Genomic DNA, 13,131 nt, shown 5'->3' with positions numbered 1-13,131 from the left:
GTTTTAATACTACAATTGATTGCTTCTGTTGTCCTCATTTGTAAGTCGCTTTGGAGTTTTTTTCATTTTTAATATATACATAAATAAATAAAATAAATAATTATATACATAATATAAACTATACATATACATAATATAATTATATATATATATAAACAATATAAACAATAAATAGGATCATTCAGAGTTAATTATTAAATATCAGAATTTATTACATTGACAACATTTTATATAAATTTAATAATTAAATATGAAGCCATTTTTTCATATACATAGTCTAATCATATATATCATATAATATAAAATAATATAAAGCAAATAAATACGTATTATTTATAAATATTAGTAATTAATTTTATTCAAATATTATATTTGTATAATTATTACTTATAGATTTTTTTTTATTGCTCAAAGAACCTAGCAGAATAACTACTTCGTCATCAGGTACTGCGGTTTGCTGCATTTGACAAATAAAACGTTGACTTTTACTTGACTTTGCCTTAGACTCAAAGTCCTGAGGTTCAAGGGCCGGTGTTAAAAGTGCTAATGACCCATTAGCATCCTGATGCATCCTTAATGAAAGGAAGCGCTGCCTCACAAAGCCCTTTACAGTAGGTGAAAAGTTTCAGAGGTTAAACTTGCTGGTGCCACTTAGAAAGTGTGATAACTGTAACAGGCTATTGTCTCCAGATCTGTTTCCTTTCCAGGAAGGTTGCGAGCCATTAGCAATAAGAAGTACACTTAGCACCTCTGCTTCTGAAGAAGGAAGTCGATACCCAAATAAGGACGAGTACGCAGCCTTTGCGGCCACGTTTGTGGTCACAACCCTTAACGCACAATGACGCTGCCACTGTATTCATGTCAGCTGCCGCTACACAAATTAGCACCTACTTATCTGAGGTGATACATCTTATTTTAATGCAAAGCAGCTATTTCCTTATTCTCTGTATGCTAAGTGTTCGAAACAGACATGGTTAGCCTTGCAATGTTTTAAGCATATGCTACGGTCCGTGACATAAGCTTTAAAGACATTTTTACGAACTTGAGGGGAGTGTAAAAGAATCCTTCACTAGCATGTGTTTTAAGGCATTGTAAATATGCACCAGGATGTGTCTTTGGCTTAATTAGTTCACAAATATATATTTTTATGACCATTGTTTTCTTCGACTCAATAAACTATACGACGGCGATGAAAGCACACAAATAAGACCAAAAATTCTGTATGTGATGAAATACGTGCTTCTTTTTGTGTACTAACAGAACGACAGACCGATGGCTGTGTGCTGTCACACATCTGTTCTTCACTGGAGAGACTAGCACTATGGCGACAGGAGGCTGCCCGACTGGTGCCAGTGTATTTTTATGAGGCGGCAAATAATAACTCACAGCTGGCAGTGTGGGAACAGCTGCCGCTAACATCACTACGCCCAGCATCTTTCTCGCTCACTCTTTTCCTCCCTCGCTTTAGGGCCCAGACTTGCTGGAGCCGAAGCTCCACAGCCCACTTCCTCTCTCCAGACTTCACTTCCTGTCATTTGATGGGGCTTCCTGTCACGCCTCTCCGATCAGGCCTTGAGAAAGCTCTTCTCAGAGAGTAGCTTCCTGTTTCAAAGACAGCTGTAGAGATAGTTCTTGCTTTTGGCCTCACTCAGGGAATTGGCACACAAACACGCTCACACATGCTCTCACCCTGTTTGTACTGCTGATTTTTCCATTTCCCTTAGCTGAGCAGGTGACTGCCATTTGCTGATGTGATCAGGAGTCGTTTTAGTGTCATCAGTTGGCCGTGTTGTGTACATGTCTGCCTGTGGGCAAACAGACAGACAGATCTGCTGCTGTTCTGCTCTTCTGACGACGATTCCATTGCGGAATTCCAAAAGTAAAGCTCTGTCATTCACACAAGTGGAAAAACACTTGCAAAGTGGAACAACACTTAATGTCTCGTACGTCTCTCACTTTATTTGCCACATTTTGTTGCACATGTTCGCTTACAGAAACCCACTTACACACCACTTCAACAGCAGCACTGCAGATAACTGCCAACTAATCTATCTATCTATCTATCTATCTATCTATCTCTACACAAATTAGCACCTACTTATCTGAGGTGATACATCTTATTTTAATGCAAAGCAGCTATTTCCTTATTCTCTGTATGCTAAGTGTTCGAAACAGACATGGTTAGCCTTGCAATGTTTTAAGCATATGCTACGGTCCGTGACATAAGCTTTAAAGACATTTTTACGAACTTGAGGGGAGTGTAAAAGAATCCTTCACTAGCATGTGTTTTAAGGCATTGTAAATATGCACCAGGATGTGTCTTTGGCTTAATTAGTTCACAAATATATATTTTTATGACCATTGTTTTCTTCGACTCAATAAACTATACGACGGCGATGAAAGCACACAAATAAGACCAAAAATTCTGTATGTGATGAAATACGTGCTTCTTTTTGTGTACTAACAGAACGACAGACCGATGGCTGTGTGCTGTCACACATCTGTTCTTCACTGGAGAGACTAGCACTATGGCGACAGGAGGCTGCCCGACTGGTGCCAGTGTATTTTTATGAGGCGGCAAATAATAACTCACAGCTGGCAGTGTGGGAACAGCTGCCGCTAACATCACTACGCCCAGCATCTTTCTCGCTCACTCTTTTCCTCCCTCGCTTTAGGGCCCAGACTTGCTGGAGCCGAAGCTCCACAGCCCACTTCCTCTCTCCAGACTTCACTTCCTGTCATTTGATGGGGCTTCCTGTCACGCCTCTCCGATCAGGCCTTGAGAAAGCTCTTCTCAGAGAGTAGCTTCCTGTTTCAAAGACAGCTGTAGAGATAGTTCTTGCTTTTGGCCTCACTCAGGGAATTGGCACACAAACACGCTCACACATGCTCTCACCCTGTTTGTACTGCTGATTTTTCCATTTCCCTTAGCTGAGCAGGTGACTGCCATTTGCTGATGTGATCAGGAGTCGTTTTAGTGTCATCAGTTGGCCGTGTTGTGTACATGTCTGCCTGTGGGCAAACAGACAGACAGATCTGCTGCTGTTCTGCTCTTCTGACGACGATTCCATTGCGGAATTCCAAAAGTAAAGCTCTGTCATTCACACAAGTGGAAAAACACTTGCAAAGTGGAACAACACTTAATGTCTCGTACGTCTCTCACTTTATTTGCCACATTTTGTTGCACATGTTCGCTTACAGAAACCCACTTACACACCACTTCAACAGCAGCACTGCAGATAACTGCCAACTAATCTATCTATCTATCTATCTATCTATCTATCTATCTATCCGTCCATCCGTCCGTCCGTCCGTCTGTCTGTCTGTCTATAATTTTTTCTCTTCCTAAAATATGTGCAAACTGTGGGCTATAAAACAAAAAAGCATGAAAAGTGCACTTGCATAAATACAAAACAGACACATCATGACATCAACTATGAGGTCATAACGTCAAACAACAGCAGTTCTCAAGTGACCGAAAATAATGAGAAAAACTAAACCAGCCTAACAACAAAAAGTATGCATGCTATACATTGTGCACAAAAAAGTCACAATAACAATGTTTAATGACATTTCATTGACTTAAGTGTTTTATGCTCACCATGGCTGTTTATTTGATTAAAAATACAGTAAAAACCGTAATGTTGTAAAATACGATTTTAAAAATAACTCCAGTCTTCAGTGATCCTTCAGAAATCATTCTAACATGCTTATTTGCTGCTCAATAAACCTTTCTTATTATCAATGTTGAAAACTAATATTTTGGTGGAAAACATAAATTATTTATTTGAAACAAAAATATTTTTAAACATTGTAAATGTATTTACTGTAACTTTTTGCGTCAATTTAATGCATCCTTGCATTACAAAAAAATTAATAAAAAAAATTAGCTGACCCCAGACTTTTAAACAGTAGTGTACGTTCATCTACCTTGGCAGATAATTGAGCATAAAAAGTGCTGGATAGCTTTGGAATGCTGTAGGTGGGGAGGCCTTCGGTTTTTCTGGTGATAGGCGCTGATTGGTACATGACGTAAACAGTATAAACCTGTGTGTGAGTGGGTTTTTAGACACCCAAATGGGGAGGGAAAATGCTGCGGTCTAAAAAACTGCACCGTTATTAAGAGAGCGTGTTTAACAGTTAGATTTTTAGCTATTTTTAAGTATATTTTTCTACCTGATCTCTTCCTTATTTAATATCCAACTTCCTAAACGTGTTGTCCTTCTGTCCATCTACTGTGCCCATCTGGAGTGTGTGTTTGCATGTGTGTGTGTGTTTGTGTGTGAGGGAAGCAGCAGGGTGCTTGGGCCAGGACAGGTTGGAGACGCAGCATGTGTCCTCTGAGAGGGACACAAACAGGCTGGTTTAAACCCAACAGGCCAGTCATATGGGTCAGTTAGAAGAACCATTTGGCTGTGTCATGATTCTTATTCCAGCAACTTTTCTGGGATGCATTACATATATAATATAATATAATATAATATAATATAATATAATATAATTATTTATTATAGGTCATTGCAATGCATTGTAGGACATATGCAACACAAATGCAATGTTTTTTCCCAAATTATTATTGAAATGTAATTTTTTCCTTATTAATAGATAACAAGACCAACCTTGTCTAGGGATAGACTGAAATTGGTCAAACTAGTGCAATTCTGGTAATAGTAGCACTGGCCCACGCTATAGCAACTAAACTGCACAGACTTGATTTTCAACTTTTGGTTTTGCACCAAAACAACAAAGAAAACGAAAGGCGATTTCACTGTTAATTCATAAAATATGTCCATATGTGAAATTATAGCAATTCAGACTCATAAAAACTAGTCAAACTTACGGAGAGTTTTATGCTTGGATTTTTACAATAAACCCCCCCAGGGGGCTTGTTTTGATTTACAGAGCAGAATATTATTCCAGTTATATATTTGGATGTGTGTCATTACACGCGATTGGTAATGATTTGTGGTGTGTCCTGGCTCTTTAAACTTTGTTCCTACTACTACTAAAATCTAAAAATAAAATACACTAGCAGTGAAAAATCTGAACAGAATCATTCTTTCTTATTACTTTTTTCAACATTTTATACAAAAAAGTCATAAAATCTATGAAATACAAAAATTCTCTTCTTTCAATTACATTTAAATTTTTGTTAGTTTTGTTTTTTAAATTAGGGTTCACATTTTTGGCATAATTAGGGTTTACATAGAACATAAAAGTAATGACAAGAAAAAAAAATCTACAATGTAACAAACAACAATAAAATTTTTTTGTATTAAAATAAGGTGTTAAGTAATGAATAAAAATATAAAAACAGTACATATATTAATATAATAATACATATAATGTAATAAAAATGCATATAATATATAATACATTTATCTAAACATGATGATGAAAAAATCAGTAATATACAATATATTCCAATATTTTTCTTTGTCACGATAAACATCTATTTTATGCGATACTCTCTCTCTCTCTCTCTCTCTCTCTCTATATATATATATATATATATACATTATGTATTATTATTGTTTAATAATAAAAAGGATGTGTCAATAATGTCAATACTGTTGGCTCTGTGAAAAAATTGCTTATGCTTCTCTTTTGTAAGTTATATGGAGAAAAGAGGCTACTAAATACATAAATGTAAATGTGTAGAATTATGCAGCAAAAAAAGTTTTTAGATCAAAATTTACAGTTTATGAACAAAAGCATACATTATTGCATCTGAATCCTGACATATAGTGCTGTCGCTTTCCTCATTCCTTTGCTTTCTTTTTCTGTCTTCCCTCTGCTTCTCTCCCTTTTTTTTTTCCTCTCTCCCTTAGTTCTGTCGCTTTCCTCATTCCTTTGCTTTCTTTTTCTGTCTTCAGTTTGCTTCCCTTCCTTTTTCTTTCCTCTCTCTCTCTCTTTGGGAAGCATGCCTTCCCCAGCTGTGTGTTCAGCCCCCACAGTGAGGGCTCAGGGCAGGCCAGGCTCACAGCTGGCCAGACATTGTGGAGCCAGTCGACAGGCGTATGGAGGGCTGCCCGCCCCGGCCTCTTCCTTTGCAAACATGCCCAGGTGTGGGGCCTGATGGCTGGGCCTCTGATGTGTGTGTGTGTGTGTTGGAGGGGGGGTCAGAGCAGGAGGAGGCATAAAGGGTGGGTATTCCCACTGAAGCTGTGTCAACACTGAATGCATGGGAGTGTTTGTGGCATGGGGGTGGGGAGGGGGCCGTTCGCAACGATTACTGGCTCATTGTAACCACATTGTAGGGAAATTGCTCATATTTTGCCAAGCAGCCAGGCTGGCGCACAGGCAGATGCTTAGAGCACGATGAAGGGCTTTCATTTAAGATGCATGCAGGCGCAGCGGTTGTTTAAGTCAACAATGCATTCTCCACACATGCATGCATGCATGCTTCTCTGTGACCACATATGGGAATTGTATACTTCACATGTCTGCTAAATTACAGCAGATGTATGATGTTTTGCATTTGTGGACGGACCGTCCAAGCTGTTAATCTATGATCTCATCCTGAGGCATGGTTTGTTAGAGACGAGTCCAAGGGCTGGACAAAAGGTGCTTGAATGAGATAACATCCAATAAGCCTTTGAACATCTTTATCTGTGGCCCAGACACACATAGACACACACACACATAAACACACACTCTCTAATGAGGTGTTTCTGGCTCTGTCTTGTGTTGGATTCCCCTGAAGTCTCACTGTCTGCTACATCTCAAGTCACAGTGTTTCAGTCCCCCTAGTGGTGGAAAATGGAGTCACGACTTCACAGATTCCTGCACATCTGTATCCAGCCCTCATCCCCAAAGAGCGTCAAAAAGAATCAGTGCGGTCATGAACGTGTAATAAGTGTGAAAACATAATGATTTGTTCAAGCTGTCCATGACCCTCAGGAGACCAGTTTGACCAGTTCGTTTCTCTTTATTTTATGAATCATAACACTTCGAAATACACACTCACCGTGAACAGGGACGCAAAATCATTTTTGTACACTGCAATTCATTTGTTGATTTTCTTTAAAAAGTAATATGGCTGTAACGTGACACTAACACTACAGTGATAGTATCAGATGGCTTTACCATGGTACTTTTGTATACTATATATACTATATTTTTGTGTACAATGATACTACAAAGACTTTCATTGAATATCATGGTTTTACCTTAAAATGCCCTAAAACAGGATATTTCCATGTTACATGCCTTAGAAATTTTTAAATATTCCATGGAACTACAATTCAAGTATCATTGTATTTACATGAAACACCAAAGTATGTTCAAAAATACAATGCTACATTGGAAGTACCATGTTAAATGCCAAAAAAACCCTATTGTATTTTCATACTACATGCCTATGAAACCAAGGTATTGCCTTGATATTGTGTCCAAAAACATGGTAATACCATGCAGGCCTGTACCTACTGTAGAAGGCAGTCGATCCTCCCCCCTGAATAGCACAATAATACCGGATTAACGAATTTTCAAAGAAGCTGATTAATTAAAGAACTTATTTGTTTACATGATAACATGGCACTTTGATATATAATAATAGTGAATGATTACTGTGTTAATATAATATGGTATTACCCAGTATTGTAGTGGTACCATGGTACAGTGATGGTATCACATGGTAATCCTATGGCATTTTGAAATATACCATGGTAATCTGGGTTATGTCCAAGAATACCACGGTGCAGTGCAAAAAAACTATTTCCGAGACTATAAAACCTCCACTGAATATCAAGGTTTATTTCCATGGTACATGCCTAAGAAACCATGGTATTTCCTTGATATTGTGTCCAAAACATGGTAATAACATGCAGGCCTGTACCCAGTCAATCGTCTCCCCAAATATTCACAATTGTAGTGGATAAATACGTTTTCAATAATCAAACTTGGTTACCTTCATGATATCATGGCAATTTTTGCATGTTTTATTGTCCACTGCGATTCTAGCCCATATTGCAACAGGTGAAGAGAGAAAGAGCTGAAGAATTCCTCATAATTCAAGCATAACCCTAAATAATGGGGTGAGAATTGTTCTGTGTGAGGTTGCTTGGCCTGGGAAACACCCAAGAGATGTCAAAATCTCCACAGCATGTGTGTGTGTGTGTGAGAAAAGAGACAGCGAGGCAGTGTGTATGAGCTTGTGCTTGTTATAGTGTGTGTTTGCTGCATATTTGTTCTCTCTTGTGAGCATGCGCTCCTTATTGTATCGGGGGAATGAATTGTTGCTCACCTGTTCACACAGACTAACAAAAGCCAGGCAGCGGAAGCAGCTGTCTCTCACACACTGTATTGGTACAATACTTGGGACCCATACTCCTGTTTGCTCAGTACATATTCTCATGGTCAGCTCAAACATCTCTCTCACACACAGATCTCATGTACTGCTCATGTCTCACAGTTTAAACAGCTGAATATTCCCTCCTCTAGCCCTGTTTACCGAACAAATATTGGACGACACATTTCCGTGTGCTTCAGGTGTGTGTACTTACTATATTCTGCAAATCAAATACAACTAATACTAAAAAAGCAAGGGATGTTATTGAATATTATCTCACACAAAGGTGGCCCTTTAATGTCTTTCAAACACATATTTCTGTTTGTTAATACAAGTAATACTGATTTAAAAAAAAAAAACAGCAGACAATAAACTGTGCAAATCCTCCAGCCCTGTTTACCGAACAAATATTGGACGACACATTTCCGTGTGCTTCAGGTGTGTGTACTTACTATATTCTGCAAATCAAATACAACTAATACTAAAAAAGCAAGGGATGTTATTGAATATTATCTCACACAAAGGTGGCCCTTCTGTTTGTTAATACAAGTAATACTGATTAAAAAAAAAAAACAGCAGACAATAAACTGTGCAAATGAACCCTGTAGTCTTACACTGAAGGAGTGACTTGAGTCATACCACAATATTATCAAGAAGTTGGGAATGGACAATTTTGATATTTGCCAGTAAGAAACCACATAGCAATACACTTAAAATGCTAAAAACACCCATAACACATTATGCAAAGCAAATTAGGGGTGCGATATTGACAAAAAAACCCCAACAAATCTCAATATTTTGGGGGATTTTTCGATAATTTTGCAATATTTTGCCTAGTGTGTTTTCGTGCCCGAACCTTGGCTGGTTTAGGCCTGTCATGGTTAAATAAATATGGCACAAAAACTGCCAGTAGGTGGCTGTAAGTCCCTTTTCCTAATGAGTGACTCATTGAATCATTAATTCAAACAATGTTCAAAACTTAAAAAAAAAAAACAGCAGACAATAAACTGTGCAAATGAACCCTGTAGTCTTACACTGAAGGAGTGACTTGAGTCATACCACAATATTATCAAGAAGTTGGGAATGGACAATTTTGATATTTGCCAGTAAGAAACCACATAGCAATACACTTAAAATGCTAAAAACACCCATAACACATTATGCAAAGCAAATTAGGGGTGCGATATTGACAAAAAAACCCCAACAAATCTCAATATTTTGGGGGATTTTTCGATAATTTTGCAATATTTTGCCTAGTGTGTTTTCGTGCCCGAACCTTGGCTGGTTTAGGCCTGTCATGGTTAAATAAATATGGCACAAAAACTGCCAGTAGGTGGCTGTAAGTCCCTTTTCCTAATGAGTGACTCATTGAATCATTAATTCAAACAATGTTCAAAACAGCTGATTCATTTAAAAAGGAAGCAAGTGTCTTTATGAATGGATCATTGAATCACTGCCTTAAATTATTGTTTAAAAACAGATTAATTCAGGAATTACTTTGGCGAAACAGAAAAAAAAAAACCCAGACAATATTGTGTCTAAAATATAACTCACTCAATATTAACTTCTTGTTTTTTGAACTCACATTTGCTGTCGCACTCACGCGCTAATATTGAGGAAAAGGGTAAAAGCCTGGCTTGTTGTGATATTATTTAACTATATCATGTATAAAAATACAAAAAGCCATACATGGAAATTTTTTTGGCTTTCATAACTTGAATTATAGTGGCACGGTATTCTGATAGGCTTCATCACACAGTGAATGCTTTTGGACTCTCAAGATGTACTTTTGTTTGTTTTTTTTGCAAACTACAATTACAATATTATAGATGATAAATATTGCACACCCCTAAAACAATGGTAAAGATGACACAGAATACCCTAACAACTACATAGCAACATGCAAAAAACACCCAAAACACCATAGCAACATCAACATGTTAAAACCATCTTCACACTAAACACATAAATCACAAAACACACACACACATACAAAACAAAAAAAAACACCATAATGCCATAGCAAACAGGGTTGCCAGGTGCATAGTCTCGCATAACCAGACCGTCAGAGTGACGGCAAAAGGTCTGGGAACCTTGGCTGCTTTGAATGGCCAAGGCCAGCCCAAGGCTGACTGACAGGTAAAAACAACCAATCATGTTTTGTTTTGTGCCGCATCATGTTTAGGGACGTGGAAGTGTTGCCACAATAACAAAGTGGTGTGTAAAACTCTTGGATGATTCTATGCCACTAACTTCACACATTTCACATACTTTTGAAAATCCAGCGTTTAGTTGATCCTGATAAGCTCTCATTGTTCCAGTTGTAAACACAACGGCTTTCTTTTTTCTTGAGGGGGTTTGGCATCATGGCATCTTTGTTTCCAGGTGGAACGTTAAAGAACGCGACACACATGTCTGAGACTATGTCTGAGTCTGAGACTACCAGGTGCATAACAAAACCAATGCAATTGCTAATCAAAACTAGTGTAAAACTAGACCAATCACATTTTTCCCCATGGTTTCTGCTTCCTTTGGGGTTCCCTCCATCGAAAATGCGTTCCAGGAGGGTTTTGGTTGATCGTTGTAACCTGGGGACTTAAAAACAACGCGCAGCAACAGTGTAAAAATATCACAATTCCGCGGGAAAAGAAAACCACAGATTTGGCAACACTCGCTGATCTAAAAACCTCACAGAATATTCTAGCAACCACACAGACACATGCTAAAATCGCCCAGAATACCATAGCAACTGCATAGCAACATACTAAAACCCACATAGAAACACCCAGGCGACTCAACTAGGCGACAAACTAGCATCATAGAGGAGACTGTTTTAGTATTAAACACTGCTATTGAGCAGTAACAGATTCCAAATCTGTTACTGCTCAGATTTCCACATGTCATTTAGTTTCTGTTTGAGGAAGACAGCATGAACTTGTCAGGTTGACAAATGACTGTCCGTATATGCCTGTCAATACACACAGAGTCTTAAGGCAAAACTGTAAAAGATACTTGAGTCTTTACAGTACAAAACAAATGAGACATTGGCGTGTGTTCACCAGTCCATCACATGTTGTGCTGCTGAGATCTCTAGAAATGATACGCCTGTTGTTCTTCTGCAGTCATGATTGGTAGTGCTGTAACTGTGATGACATGTGCTGCTGATATTTACTGAAGACCTCAGGGGCCGCTCCGCACATCTGGAGTCTAGACTCAGCGGCTCTACAGGACTGAGACTCCCTCGCTCTCTTCCTCTCTCTCGCCGCTGTCCACTGTTTCCATAGCTGCTTGTGTTTAATTTAAATTAAAGTTGCCCCCTTCAAGTGGTTAATTGATTCTAGCGATGAAGGACAAAGTAACTGGAGCCGAGTGTCCCCAAAACACACCGAGAGAAATATTATTAAACCAGCCCGTGAACATCTGTGTTTGTGTGAGAGAAGCAATATGATTATCGGTGGAATTGTTGGACTGAGAGGAGCCATATATTTTCCTTAATGCATCCTTGTGTTTACAAAAACACTCGCACAAAGGCTCTTGTTAGCTGCGGTGTAATGACGAATGCCCGTGTGGTTGCGGGTATGTGCGGTTGAGAGGTCTGTTTTACCTGTTAATCTCTTTATCCCCTCCCTCCCGCTCTATAGCTCATACACTGAGAGCTCTAAAACTTGACAGTAGTTTATTTTACAGACGCTCTCTGGCTTCTTCTGTCCTCCTTTTGAATTTGTGTTGAACTGCGGAAGTCATCATGCTCATACAGCATTAGTAAGGAATATAATAGAGTGGAGCATTTTATCCACCACATACTTATCACTGCAAAAAAAAAAAGAAGCAAATATCATGTAAATAAATTATTTGTTTTAATCTTTTATTTATTTATTTTATTTTATATGAGCTTTTATTTACTCCAGTGGTAAATAGTTATTTATTAAATATAATTAAATAGTCATTAAATTGGGTTTAAAGTTGTCAGTTTGGTAAAATAAAAAATATTATAAAAATATTATGTTATGAATGATTATTTATGTATCATTCAATTGTTTGGGGTAGGTTTTTTATGTATATGTATTTTTTACGTTTTTGAAGTCTCTTATGCTCATCAAGGCTGTATTTGGCTATTTGATCAAACATACATTAAAAACAGAAAAATGTATATTTAAAATGTTTTCTATTTTAATTAATTTTAAAATTGGTAAAATGTAGGATTCTTTAATGAATAGAAAGTTCCAAAGAGCAGCATTTATTTAAAATGTAAAAGCCTTTATTGTCACATGATCAATTGAATGCATTCTTGCTAAATAAAGTATGAATTTCTTAAAATAAATATGACTGACTTTTGAATGGTAGTGCATGTTTGTTTAAAAAAAATAAATAAAAAAAATAAATATATATATATATATATATATACATTAAAAATGCTTTGTTTTACTTCAAAGCTCATCAAGCAGCAAAGATTTATTAATTATTTTCCATCAAATTATATATTGCATTATATATATATAATATGATAACATATTAAGAGTTTTGTTATTTTTTTAATTAAAGGCTTACATTTTTGGAAAGCATTAAATATGTATGAAATACTTAAACAAAAAAAATGTAAGTAAATTAATATGCAAAAATATCCAAGATGTTTTTTGGAATTTGCTGTTTGTTTATTTCATTTTTTATTTTTTTTGGTATATAAAAACGTACTAGTTTTTACATTGGTTTATTTTTCCAAATGGCCCTCACAGAGAGGTAGTTCTGCATTCAAACCTTAGAATGATGGAAAATCTGGTTGAAATGATCTTTGTGTTTGTGAGTGAAAGAGAGAGTGAGAGAGAAGGTATAAATGAACC

The sequence above is a fragment of the Sinocyclocheilus anshuiensis genome, unplaced genomic scaffold (assembly GCF_001515605.1).
Source record: "Sinocyclocheilus anshuiensis isolate Anshui unplaced genomic scaffold, SAMN03320099.WGS_v1.1 scaffold51, whole genome shotgun sequence".
NCBI lineage: Eukaryota > Metazoa > Chordata > Actinopteri > Cypriniformes > Cyprinidae > Sinocyclocheilus > Sinocyclocheilus anshuiensis.
The sequence above is the reverse complement of the archived record's forward strand: the minus strand, read 5'-3'. Positions refer to the sequence as shown.